Source organism: Mastomys coucha, unplaced genomic scaffold (assembly GCF_008632895.1).
Source record: "Mastomys coucha isolate ucsf_1 unplaced genomic scaffold, UCSF_Mcou_1 pScaffold14, whole genome shotgun sequence".
NCBI classification, from domain to species: domain Eukaryota; kingdom Metazoa; phylum Chordata; class Mammalia; order Rodentia; family Muridae; genus Mastomys; species Mastomys coucha.
In genome coordinates, this window is record NW_022196896.1 from 38,938,014 (window position 1) to 38,952,657 (window position 14,644).

Here is a 14,644-nt window from a genome sequence, read left to right on the forward strand (position 1 = left end):
TGTGTCTGAAGACAGCTACAGTGTACTTACATATAATAAAAAAAAAAGAAAGAAAGAAAGAAAGAAAGAAATAGATCTGAACTTGAGAGATTGTGCTGTGGGTAAAGGCCCTCACTGATAAGGTTGAGTTTGATCCCTGATGTTTACATGATGAAAGGCAAGAGCAGACCCCAGTAAGTTATTCTCTGGCCTCCACATCTAGGCTGCACATATAAATAAATGTAATAGAAGCTGTTCCAAAGCTGTGTCTTTTTAAATTTGTAATGTTGAAAATTGAACCTAGGGCCTCATGGATGCTAGAAATGAACTGTACAACTGAGTTGTGACCCTGGGCTTCTTTTTACTCTTTGTTTTTAGACAAAGCCCAAGTTGCTCAGGCTGGTCTAGAACTCATTCTATAGCCCAGATAGACCCTTGAATTTTCTAGTCTCCTGTCTATGCCTCTGGACTAGCTGTGATTACAGGCCTGAGCCATAGGCACAGAGGAGGTTTTTTTGTTTTGTTTTTGTCTTATTTTGTTTTGCTAGACGAGGTCTCTCTGTGTAGCACGGGCTATCATTCTTGACCTCTATCTCAAGCTGGCCTCAAACTCAATCTTCCAAGTAGGTGCTGGGATTACAGATACAACATATGGATGAAGTTGAATCTCTTTCCTTCCCAAGGCAGGCTGCCACTATATAATCGTAACTAGCTTGGAATTCACTATGTGCACAAGCCTGGCATAGAACTCATGAGATCTGTCTGCCTCTATCTCTCAATTTCTGGAATTAAAGGCATGCACCATCGTACCAGGCTTGAGGTTGAATCTTAATGGACATAAACCTAACATTTTACAGTTCAAATTAATATTTAATTTAAATAGCCAATGTAAGTAACCAATGCCCAATGCTGCTTGTGATTGTGTCTACACTTGAATTTCTTTTCCTCTTCCTTCTCTCTCTCTCTCTCACCCTTTACATAGTACATGGTGTATACTTTTGTTAGAAAGGAAAATAAGGATTAAGAGGTCACTTAACAGTTACAGCTTAATTCTAGTAACAACCTTGCATTTTTCTCAAAGGTCTTAGTCTCTACTCTCTTCCTCCCTCCTCCTCCTCTCCTTTTTCTTTCTCTCCCATTAACTCTGTTCCTTAAACAGTATAACTTGTTCTAATTTTGTGATACTTAAAATTATAACAAAATATACTTCATATTTTTTGTACCATACTTGCATAAGAGATATTTTAATGGATAAGAGCAAGAGTATAATTAAAAATACATTTTAGGACTGTTTGTTACTAATATAAATCATTTTATATTTTTCTAACATGTGAATATATCAAAATGATGATATAACAAAAAAATTAAGTCCAAGGCTATCTTCTGGGGGCTGTGTTTTGGCACACAGCAAATTTGTGTATTTACAACATCAGAACTGAGTCTCAATAGGGCGTGTCAGGAAGTCCTTCAAATCGCACCTCAATCAAGAAAATTACAACACAAAGACAACAGCACTTCCTTCACAGAGAATTGCACTTTCCTACTCAAGTATGCTTACGGTGTACACCAGGAAGCATATGGAGGTTAGCAGTGTCAAGGTGAAGGAAAGATTCTGTAGTCAAGTCAGACTAAATCAGTGTGGTGGTCTGAATAAAATGTCCCCAGTAGGTTTAGATAGTGGAACACTAGGTCCCAAGTTGGTGGTGCAGCCTTGCTGGAGCAAGTAAGTCACGGGGGGGGTGGGGGGGGGGCTTTAGAAGTTTATAAAGCTACCCACCACACTTCCAGGTTGCTCTCTCTGCTTTGTGTTGATGCCTGAAGACACAATCTCTCAGTTCCCTGCTCCTGCCACTATGTCCATTTACAGCCATGCTACCCCTTGTCATGATGGACTCACACACACACGCACACATACACACACACACACACTCACACACACACACACACACACCCGCCAACCAAAATAAACTCTTTCTTCCATAGTTGCTTTTAATAATAGTGTCTTACCACAACCAAAAAGTAACGAATGCAATTAGTTTGACTTGTTTTCCATGTTAGTACTTCTCCAAACCTCTGGTGCTAATGGATTTTCATTTTGCAGAGGATAAGCGGTGGCTCCAGAATGTCTGAAGACAGGAGTCTGTCAAGTGTCTGCTTTAAGAAACCAGGTATGGTGGCTGCTCCTAACTCTCAGAAGGGTGGGGATAGAAGATAAAGATAAAGATTACGGGCCTGGTTTGGGGTATTTAGAGAATCTCTGTTCCCTCCCTCTCTCCCCGTCTCCCGCTCACCACCCCCCCTCCCCAAATCCAACCGGTAAAATTACACAAGGGTATGCTTTGGGCATAAGATACTGGACCATGCTCTTCAGATCCATCTGCTGGGTTTGCGTTGTTTAGAGTGTATATTGTATGGTGATCTTGGATTGCTGATAGGTTGAGGTAAGTGCGGTATTGGTTTCCAAAGCCATCTCTTGGCACACTTAATAAGTAGTGTTTTCCCTGGCTTTAGCTATTAACTACTTTGAACAATATCAGAAGCACACATTTGGAAAACCAAGTCTAGACGATGCCCTTGTCATGGGTTACACTTTTATCAGTAGCCTTTAAAAAGTTGTGCCAAGATCAGTTTATGCTGGCTCATACTCTCTTGTAAGTTACACAGGAACTTGTCCCATTAACGTTTTAATCCACATGAATTGTATTGTAGATAGCATAAGGGAGAGATTTAACTTTTTCTTCTTAAATCTATTTCACCTTTTTCTTTTTGTGCCATTCTCATACTTTAGAGAGTCTTATAGTATAACAAAAGAAGAAACTGTGAGATGTAAAAAGAAATATGCGAAGCAGGGGTAGAGTTTTGCCTTAAAAGTTAGCATAGATCTTTTTTTTAAAAAATCCAGTGTTGGCCAGAATTGAATGTATATTTAAAGCAACATGAGAATATTTAATTTAGTAAATAGATGTTGATAGATGTGTTAGAAGTTTTTGGTAATCATCCTAGTAGGATTTAATCCTGAATGATTAATGGAACTGTGTAGGAAATGTTGCTATTGTTTATGTTGCTAATAGTAAAAGTAAGCTACAGATTTGGGACTGATTAACTAAGTCAGGGTATTTTCCCCCAAGAGACACTCTTTGGCCATTGCAGACGTACACCAAGAAAGCTGTTGCATGCCTCGGAGGAAGGTGTGAGTGCCTTACTTGTATTGTGCTAAGTCTACAGTGTCCCTGTATGACAGGTAGACAAGATCTCCACTTACAGATGAGAACCATCCAAAGAAGGCAGGTGATAGACAGTTAGACAACTTACAAGACAGGGTTACTGCAATTAGCATAATTAGCCCATAACAGCTGACATGTTCTAAAACACTACCCAGTAATGGGAAAATATTCACTACTAATAAATTGTTGTTCTCCAGCAACACACTGACATCAAAATAATAACTCCCTCCTTATGCAGGTTTCCCCTTTTTTTTTAAAAAATGGAGACAGGGTTTCTTTGTTTAGCCTTGATTGTCCTAGCACTAGTTCTATAGACCAGGCTGACCTCAACTCTGCCTGCCTCTGCCTCCCAAATGCTGGAATTAAATACAATTCAAAGAATTTGTTATCACCGCAATTGCTTCTGGGTAGTTCTGCTGTGATTTATATTTATTTTCTACATTTTCAGTTCTTTAAAAGACACCTTTAAGGAAGTAGAATTTTAGGATAAAATTTCCTAGACTGCTTTAAAGCTTACATTTTTGTATTGCTTTTGTAGAAAGGATGCTTAAATTGGTATTTCTATCTTAAGAATAGAAGAGCAATCATTTGTATCCTCCTTAGCAAAGAATAGAAATTTAAAACACATTTTTTGTGACTGGTAGGTTAAAATAAATTCATATTTAAGAGCATATGATATATAACTCACTGATTTCTCTATTTGCTTTATGTATATATGTTTATATTGTTTTAGTTATAGCAAGTTATTCATAAACTTTCAATTGTTTGTTTTATAAGCCTTAACAAATGCCATCCATAAAGGTATGGAGATTGAACAAACATCCTGCATTTTGTTTGCATAGATATAGTGCAGATTTAATAAATCCTCTTGAGGTTCTAATTTCAATAGTTTGATATTAAAAATTTAAAAATATTATGCAACAGACACCAATAACAACAACCAAAAAAAAGAATGAAAAATAAAAATGACTGTGTTTGGCTATTCCTTCTCCTACATGAACCTACCTTCAAAGATGTTTTCTTGTTTTGGAGAAGGACCGAAAGGATGTATAGAGCAAGTGTGGAGGGTTGCCTCTGACCGCAGAGTTGGTTCCCCATGTGCGATTACAAATGCTGCTTCTGAGCCCAGCTGTCTAGAATGAGTCCTGCCTCTGTCATTTAGTGCCTGATTGAACTCCAGTAAATGGGTTTGTCCTGCCTTTCTCTGTATCTTCATTTATAAAATAAAGGTGCTCACTGTGAGGGTTGCGCTGAGGATTAAATTAGGGAGATCCTGGATAGCACTTGTGTGTGTGTGTGTTTGTGTGTGTATACACGTGCACGCATGCGTGCGTGCGTACATGGCAGGGCAGAAGTGCTTGGACTTGGGTCTATGAAACCATATGCTCTCTGGAACCACCTCAGGGTGTTTAATGTGTTTAATATACAGGAAAATGTGTGCCAGATCAGCAAACCTAACTTTTGAATGTTGGTTGGGGGTTTGTGCAGTTATTTTTTGTCTTCTTTTATATACACTAAAATTATTACCAAACTATAGTTTGTCTTATTTGGGTTGGGGGAAGCACAAAACTGGTTAAAGGGCTTTTTAGCCATCTTCTGCCGGAAGACTGAGGGAGACTATATCTGTAAAGACCAAGAACGCTGGCCTTCTAATCCCAGAATCGCCAGAAGTAACAGTAGCTCACGGGGGAAGCCTTCCCCAGATGATTTTGAGGTTTGTGCTCTAACTTTGAGTAGTTTAGAGCTTTCCACGTACTCCTCTATACAGCATGACTCATCCCCAGAGGCATCCAGTCTGGGAAATTCTGTCCTGTGATGTGGCTTGCAGTCAGACAGAGAAGGCAAATCTTGGCTTTACTAGTCACTAGGTGTGCAGTATGGAACAAGTTGACTTCTTTTGAACTTCCACTTTGGGCTTGGGGTTCTACTTTCCAGGCCCTTATCCTGTTGTGGATTTGGAGTAAGAGCTCACGGTATCTTTGATTGTTTATTCAGTGTGTGTCTGTGTGTGTACCTGTGTGTGTGTTTGTGTGTGTTTGTATGTGTGTGTACCCATGTGTGTATCTATGTGTGTTTGTGTGTGTATGTGTGTATGGTGTAGGCATGTTCGTACCACAATGCACATGTAAAAGTAAGAGGACAACTTTCAAGAGCTGGTTCTGTCTGACCATTACAGGTCTGGAGGTTAGACTCGGGCTGGCAGGTTAGACTCGGGCTGGCAGGTTATAGACTCGGGCTGGCTGGTTAGACTCGGGCTGGCACGTTAGACTCGGGCTGGCAGGTTATAGACTCGGGCTGGCAGGTTAGACTCGGGCTGGCAGGTTATAGACTCGGGCTGGCAGGTTAGACTCGGGCTGGCAGGTTAGACTCGGGCTGGGCAGTTGCCTTTACCTGCTAAGTCACCTCAAGGGCCCCTTTTATTTATCTTGATAACTTGTCTATATCAGTACAGTGTTTCAGTTATGTGATGTAAAAATGTTGACTGCACTGACAAACATACAGGAACTGAAGGAGTAAACAAGGTTTAAAGGTTTTTTTTTTTTTTTTTTTTTTTAAGCATTTATTACCTCTGTATCCTGTAAAGAGAAAAACAGAGACCCTGCTGTTTACAGATAAGATATCAGGCCACAGCTGCTGAACTGGACAGGTCACTTCCTGCACATCCGGTGTGCTCAAAGCCTTAGGAATGCAGCCCAGGGGGCACTTTGTCCTATCTACAGGTGACCTTCTGTTCGGTGATTAACAGCCCAGCAATTCTAACTCAGGGCAGTCCTTTTAAGAACTAGGGCTGGGTTCAATGGCTAGACTAAATTTTTCCTTTTAAATTGTAAAATATTTAAAACATACAGGGGATATTGAACCTACTTATCCAAAACTGAGACCTTCAAATACAGTAACTTTAAGCTTTTTGACACACATGGACACATATACATTTTTTTTTTACTCCATTTCAAAGTTTTAGAAAAGTTGGGAGAATAGACAAAGAACTGGTTCAGTGAGTATAGGTCCTTTCTGTACAAGCCTGATGATGTGGTTCAGTCCCCAGAATCTTAAAAAAAAAAAAAAAAAGATGACATGGTGCATATTTGCAATCCTAGCTCTCCTGCACCTGGTGGGGGGAGGGACCAAAGAAAGCCCCTGGGCCAGGTAGCCTGGATCACAGCAACCACAGAACAGACTCTGCCTAGGAAACCAGGTGGAAAGAGGCAAGGAACTCCAGGAAGTTGTTCTCTGACCTCCATAGGTGTGCTCTGGCAGATATATGCCTGCACTAGTGTATGAGTGCATGTGATCAAATGAGCACACACACACACACACACACACATACATACATACAAGGATGTTGTTAAATTTTTTAAAGAAAAATTGAAAGAATATAATGAAAAATCTTCTTTTGCACATTACGGTTTCCCTAGATTTATTTAGTGTTTCCCCTTTTTATTTTGTCTTCATCTCTGTACTACATGTGCAGACCTTTTGTGAACTACTTTACTTACAAGCATGATGGATTCTACCCCATAGTACCCCAGTCCTTATTTAAAACAAGGGCATTTTCTCTATAACCATAGACCAATTTTTAAAATCCAATGTTTATAAAAGACTTAATCTGCAAACTCACCGATTGTTCTAATAACATATCTCATGGCTACAGAAAGTCCTGGGTTGGGCATTGCTTCCTGATATGTGTCTACAATCTTCTTTATTCTGAACAGTCAGCTCTTCAGCCTTATCTTCTCTGACCATTGACCTTGTGCTGCTGGTAGTTCTGAGACAGAGTTTCACTGTGTAGCTCGGGGTGGCCTTGGACTGGCAATCCTCTTGTCTTGTTCTCCCAAGTGTTTAGGATATATGTGTGTGCGTCTGTGTGCGTCTGTGTGTGTGTGTGTGTGTGTGTGTGTGTGTGTGTACCACAATGGGCAGCACAATGCTGACATTCTCACAGTACCAGACAGTTATTTCTGTAGAAAGTCCCTCAATTCAGATTTCCTTCCTTCCCACCATGCTCTCCCTCCATCTCTCCCCTCCTCACTCCTCTCCTTCATCCTCCTTCCCACCTGCCCTCCCTCCATCTCTCCCCTCCTCGCTCCTCTCCTTCATCCTCCTTCCCACCTGCCCTCCCTCCATCTCTCCCCTCCTCGCTCCTCTCCTTCATCTTGTATTTATTTTCCTTTGTCAAGGAGCCCATTCTCTTCCATGCTTTCGTCCTCTGAGCTATCTTTCATTAGACTTGTCAGTATTGACTTGATGGTGGAGATTGATACTTGCTTTGTGGCCCAATATGTGGTGCTTTTCTAAATGTTCCATAGAACCTGGAAATTAATGTGTACTCTCTAATTTTTTTTTTTTTTTGAGACAGGGTTTCTCTGTGTAGCCCTGGCTGTCTTGGAACTCACTCTATAGACCAGGCTGGCCTCGAATTCAGAAATCCGCCTGCCTCTGCCTCTCAAGTGCTGGGATTAAAGGTGTGGGCCACCACTGTCCAGCTTCTAATTCTTTAAATGAGTTTTAGTGCTTCTCCATAAATGTTATGTAGTATTGAGTTCTGAAAATAAATATTATTATGTAATTCTATGTAAGTTTATAGACTCCAATTTGTTAACTCTCTTACTAGAATTTTGTGTGTTTGCCTATTCTTGTTTTCAGAACATGATGTTCAGCTCTCCCTATTTGTGCAGTGGTACACTGCATGTCTCCTTCAACTCTGGCTTCCTAGCTGCAAGTGAGAGCCCCACGCCCCTCACCTGCCTCCTGTCCCCTGACTTGGCCCATTAGTGAGGAGCTATGCTTCCTTCCCTGTACTTCAAAGAACTCAGCTGCAGGTCAGACACTGAGAAGATGGGGCATCACAGATCTAGAAATAAAATTAATGAATTCAGGCACACAGAGAACCATTGTGGTTGCCTGGTGTCCCTGTTACTAACAACTCTCTTAGGAACCTAATTACCAAGTACTGCCCTCTGATACTTCCTTCAAATGCCCCTTATTTTTCCTCGGCCCTGTTTCTTCTAAAGTTTGAACCAACCTTCTAGATAGCATTCACTAAATTCCCTCTTCCTAACACTTTTAAGCTTACACTTCAAGTGTATTTCTGTGACACAGGATTGAAGCTTAGAAAAACATGTTTCTTAGTGAGTCCATAAAATGAAATGCTGTTGTCTGTACTGTACTAAAAGGAATACACACAGAGATTTCAGAAGTGGGAAAAAACAGGCATGAAGCAAAAGAACAAGTTATCAAAGTTGCCGATGAAAGTAGCAGGATTGTAGAGCAGAGACAACAGTGGGTAGAGGAGGGTGTCCCATGACCTCCCCAGGGAAGGTCAGGGGCCTAATCAGACCTGGGTCCTGAAGATCTGAAAGAAGCAAGCAAGGTTAGGGTGAGGGAGGGAGGTAGCTGACAGCCAGCTCCCACAGGGACTTCTGGTTACATTTCAGGAACTGGCACTCTTTGAAGGATTTTAAGCAGAGAATAAGACAAAAGGTTTGTGTTTTGTTTTTCAACATAATATTTTTAGCTACTTGAGAATTTCACATCATAACTCTGACCAAAGAAGAAACACAAGTACTCACTGGAATATGATTAAACCCCCAGTGGGCAGCCTATTAAAGATAACCGAGTTCATTGTTCCAGAGTCAATACCATAAGCCCCAATTCCTACCATGCCAGACCTCCTCCAAGCTGTGAGACAATCAAAGAGGAGTAAGGGGTGACTGAGCTGGAGGAACCCCACAACTCAGCCGTTGTGAGGACCACTGTGATCAACATGCTCAGAGAGGTCTCTGTTCCTGAGCCAGAGCAGTAGTCTGACCCCTTTTCAACTCACGTTGTTGAGCAGCTGCTGCCTACTGTACCTACTCTGTGATGTTCAAGGACAAGAAGATGTTGGATGATGTGATTGGAGCCCAGGTCGATGCCTTCACTGGCAAGCACCCAAACGTCACCTCCCTTATCTTCATGCCTGCTGTAACTAGAACCAGAGCACTTGAATTCTACCGCTTCAGCATGTTGTCGTATGGCCTGAGTTTGCTTACTAATGCTGCGATAAAACACCTACCAAAAGCAACTTACATGCCCCAGGTCACAGCCCACTGAAGGAAGCCAAAGCAGGAACTTAAGCAAGGGCAGGACTCTAGAAGAGAACTGAAGCAAAGGCCATGGAGAAGAAGTGCTGCTCCCTGGCTTGTTTCTCATTGCTTGCCTATAGCCCAGGCCCACTTTTCTAGGAGCGGTACCACCCACCTGACAGCATCACTTACTAATCAAGAAAATGCCTCACAGGCTTGCCTACAGTCAGTTTGATGAAGAAAGGCATTTTCTTGTTTGAGATTTCCTCTTCCCAGATGACCTTAGCCTGTGCAAAGTTGACATTAAAATCAGCCAGGCCGTTAGGCTAGGTAGAAGACTGCTGAGCCATCCTCCAGCCTTACTAAAATTATCTGGAGAGCTCAGGTCATAACTTGTTTATTTAATGTCTTAGGCTTAGATCAGAGCTTTTTAATACAATAAGAAATTGATAAATGCTTGTTTAATTAGTTTGGCTAATAACTCTTCATCCTATAATTATCACAAAATATGGGCCTTTTTTTTTTTTTTTTTTTTTTTTTTTTTTTTTTGATTTTTCAAGACAGAGTTTCTCTGTGTAGCCTTGGCTGTCCTGGAACTCACTCTGTAGACCAGTCTGGCCTCGAACTCAGAAATCCACCTGCCTCTGCCTCCCAAGTGCTGGGATTAAATGTATGTGCCACCACTGCCCGGCGGGCCTGAATCTTTATTCATCCACTCGCCAGCCATTTACTGAGAATATCCTGTATGTCAGATACTATTCATGATTTGAAGGTAACAAGACATTGACTCTGCTCTCGTGGAATTTGTGGTAATTCCTGTATTTAACATATGAATAACTTCAATAATAGAAAGAGTACATGAGGATTGGGAGATTGCAGGAGGAAGGACAATTACTATGATTCCTTGGATATCAACTATGTCAGGATCTAGACTAGTTGTTCTGCTTCTGCATATGATTAGATCCTCACACTATTCTTCTCTACAGGTGAAGACATAGACACCTGAAAAGATTAGGCAATTAGCCTAAAACCACAATGGCTAGTAATTGAAATAGAATCAGCCTAGTAGCTTTAATTAGATATTACTCAATACTGAATCATCAATGAAGATTTTGAGCAAATATTAGAAACCATGTATGATAAACGATGAGAACCCCAATGACATTATTGCACAATTCACAATAGACATAAAGGTTGTTACACAGGATTGGATAGGGATGTAGAGATGGATCAGTGGTTAAGAGTCTTCTTACACTTCCAGGGGACTGGACTTTAGTTCCCAGAACCCATGTTGGGAAGTTTATAACCACCTGTAACTCCAGTGCCAGGGGATCTGATGCCCTCTTCTGACCTCTGAGGGTACCTGTACTCACATACCCTACCCCGCCTCCACATGCACACACAATTTTAAAAGAAAAACAAAATCTGTTTTTTTAACAAGTGAGTATAACAGTGGCAGGGCACTTGCCTAGGACTTACTTGTGTTCAATCCCCATGGACCTAGGACCATGGGTTCAATCCCCACACTGAAAACATACAAAAGTAACAACAAAACGTTTCAAAAATTTGGGGAAGACTTTCTGATGTCTGTACTCTGTTTCAAGCCTGGTCCTCCACTCTTTCCAGAATAAAATCCAGACTTGTCTAAGTCTGAAAATCCCCCAAATCTTTCTTTTCAGTGCCTGTGGTTTTCCTTCTTGCCAGTAGTATAGACACTGTCTTGATGGAAGTAGATGCCTTCTTGAGGAATAACAAACATGCACTTGCATGTACACACACATGCACACACACACCCACACACACTCTTCTTCCTTGTTTCTCATTTATTTGGAAATTATGTTTGACTGCATCATTTGGGGTAAATGCTGCCAGAACTGTACCTTCCAACCGCGAGCCAAAATAGGCCCTTTCTCCCTGGGGTTGACTTTGCCACAGAACCCATGCTGACAGTTAAGAGCACCTGCCGCTCTTGCAGAGGACCCAAGTCCAGTTCTCAGCACCCATAGCAGCAGCAAGGAAAGTAACTGATATAAAGAGCATGTGGAAACTGTACCATCTCTGTTCTGAACTCTTCTTTTAACATAAAATTCTGACATTGGTGAGTGAGACGACTCATCCAATAAAGATACTTGCCACCAAATTTGATGACCCGAGTTCTATTTTTGGAACCCATATAGTAGGAGACACTCCTTCATTTTCTGAATTCTGTGGGATGTTTTTGTACACATACATGCATATACATACACACACACAATGTAAAAAATAATTCTTAGACTATTTTAAAGATTTTTTTTTCTTTTGGGTTGGAGATCAAACTTGGGGCCTTATGCATTTGAAGCAAGCCCTCTACCACTGAGTTACACCCTCGCTCCTTAAAGAAAACTATTTTTTAAAATTAATTTTCTCTTTCTAAAATTTTTAAAATGTCTTCTTTTTGGAGATTACCTAAGAGATTTCATGGTCATTCCATTTTTGCTGTCATTGTCCAAATTTCATTTAGTGCTTTTAATTTGGAATTGTCTTCAAAAGTCTAAAATTAAGATTATAATATCAGAACTGGAAAAATCTGAAAACAAATTAAGCCCCATATGCTAACCATTTCAGGGTTCTATGATATACTGTAATCTGCTTACTCAATTTCAAGTAGTTATTATTTGAGTTAGCCTCCAAATGTCTCTTTCTTTAAGCTAATGTGTATTTTATTTTAGTTCCCAGAACTAAGGAGGCAGAGCCAGGAGGATTGCTGCAAGTTCAAGGCCAGCCTGGTCTACATAGTGGGTTCTGGGAGAGCCAGGGATGCATAGTGAGAACATGTCAAAAAAAACCAAGTAAGCCAAGGAAAATACATATTTAAAATATTGATTTATGGAAAGATATTGTGTAAATTTTGTTTTGTAATCTTTCAACAAACCCACACAAACATAATTCCACCTCTAATAACAAAAATAACAGGAAGTAACAATTACTTTTCCTTAATATCTCAATATGAAAATTAATATTACCAACATATCCTAATCAATTAAAATCCAAAACTATGAGGAATTAGAAATTTGTTGACTGACATCCAATGGTCTCTCTAATTTGGTAATTGGAGAAACAGGTCTCATATTGTACAATCCATATACACTTTCAGCTTGTTTGTTCATGACAGTGTCTGGCTGCGTACAACATAAGGGTCTTGAAATCTTGCTTCTCCTATCTCAGCCTCTCTATTAGTACTATTGTTTATTTCATGTTTTTACACTATACTATGGTTTTCAGAACAGCTTATATATTTCAAAAGTATTTATATACCCAAAAGAAACAGACGATTAATTAGGGAGGTGGCTTGTAAGAGAACAACAAAGTGAGACTGAATGGTTTGCTTGACATTTGTAACACTTGTATCAAGTTTGAAGAAGAGGACTTTATAAGTTACTCTTTCTCTGAGATGAATGCTTTTCCAAATTATCACAGCCAATGAACCAGATTCTTACCCTCACCTAATGTCTGTGCCACCCTCCAAGCAGAACCATTGTTCATTGAAACAGTTGGTGAATGACTTTGTAGATAGACCATCTTAATACCTACACCACTTCTTAAATGAATGTAACCTGTTCTCTGTGGGCTGAGAATAAAGTCACTCACTCAAGTCAAATAGATTTGACCATAGCAGGAAGTCTGTATCCAAAAATCGTGCCTACAATTCATTTCTTGGTGCAGCAGAACTGTCAACTCTCAGCTTAGCTACTAGGGAGGTAAAATCCTTTGGTGATGTGAGGATCATTGAAGTACAACCTTATTACAATGAAATCCAGTGTCTAAAAATTGTTCTTATTTTGGGGCTTGTACCACAGTAAGAGCCAAGATGTTAAGCTCTACTAAATACAAAACAAATAAACAAACAAAAAGCCTTTGTATGTTTATGTTCATTTAAGAAAATACTAGTAGTGATGTATTATTTTGAAATATACAGTTAATATGTTTGGAGTTATTTAAATTTTATATTGAGAAAAACGTACGTATTTTCAGTATTGCTGTAGACGAGCATCTATATAAGACTGTTAAATTGATTGTTGTTTTATATCAAACAACTTTTATAATACTCATTTTCATTGTTATAATATTTTATAAATTTTAAAGAATATGACAAAAAAGATATTGTAGGTATTGAAGGGAAATAAGAATGTGATTTAATTCTATTTACTTGAAATGTTTTTAAATGTTAACAAATTCAGATAAATTGAAATTATGTAACTTTTCTCATCATAATGCAATAAAACTTAAAAAGAATATTGATTTAATCCTTTCAGCATGACACCCATAAGAGATGTGACTCCATAAGTAGCTGATGGATACACACTAACATGGGGTACAATTTATCCTGGATGAAGTGAGTGGAGGTGGCCTGCCAAGAAGGAAAGCAGTTTACCATGGGCACAGTTTAGAATTGCTGGAGAATGGGGTTAAATTTTGTTTTTAAAAAAATCTCGCTGGGCTGTAGTGATGCAGGCCTTTAATCCCAGCACTTGGGAGGCAGAGGCAGGAAGATTTCTGAGTTCGAGGCCAGCCTGGTCTACAGAGTGAGTTCCAGGACAGCCAAGGATACACAGAGTAAAATCAAAAAACAAACAAGCAAACAAACAAAAAATCTCTATAGAAAATGCAATGTCTTGCCTGCCCTTTCCTCTCTGGTCACACCCTGTGCCCCTGTCACTCTGGTATGCCACTGAAGCTGTCTTCCTTGGTTTGTGTTTCTCTGATCATCACTGATATCCAACGTAGGCTTTTCTGTGTATTGAACATTGCTGTGATGGTTTGAGTGATAATGTGCCTATAGGCTCATATATATTTAAGTGTTTGATTCCCAGTTGGTGGATTGTCAAGGAAGGATTAGGGGGTGAGGCTTGGTTTGAGAACATGTGTCACTGGGAGTGGGTTTTGAGGTTTCAGAAGCCCAGGCCAGGCCCAGTCTCAGCTTCTCTCTGCCTGCTGCCCTAGATCAGGAAGAAAGCTCTTTCCAGTTCCTGCACTGCCGCTGCTTTGATCATGCTACCAAAGTACCATGCTAGTCATGGACCTTCCCTCTACAACAGTAAGCAAACCCCAAATTAAATGCCTTTTTCTTTTTAAGTTGCCTTGGTCTTGATGTCCCTTACCAGCATAGAACAGTAGCTAAGACAATTGCCTATTCATTCCTTTACTCCCAACCCCTTGGTTGTTTTCTTTTGTTTCATTTTTGTTTCATCTTTACATATTATAAATAATAATCCTTCATTACACACAATTGCAGATATTCTTTTTGTAAGTTATTGTTTGAGACAGGGTAGCCTATGCTGGCCTTGAACTTGCTGTGTAGTGTTGATGTATCTATTCACTATATTATTGGATTCTTAT

At 39.9% G+C, this 14,644-nt stretch overlaps 1 long non-coding RNA gene across 1 annotated transcript in view; it reads left to right on the top strand.

Moving 5' to 3' along the window:
• Positions 1–14,323, top strand: part of LOC116088154 — a 17,490-nt gene extending 3,167 nt beyond the window's left edge. Inside the window, exons 2-3 of the long non-coding RNA XR_004117789.1 lie at positions 2,081–2,147; positions 14,249–14,323. This is a non-coding gene — a long non-coding RNA (uncharacterized LOC116088154). The remainder of the gene's footprint in view (positions 1–2,080; positions 2,148–14,248) is intronic.
• The last annotated feature ends 321 nt before the right edge of the window (positions 14,324–14,644 follow it).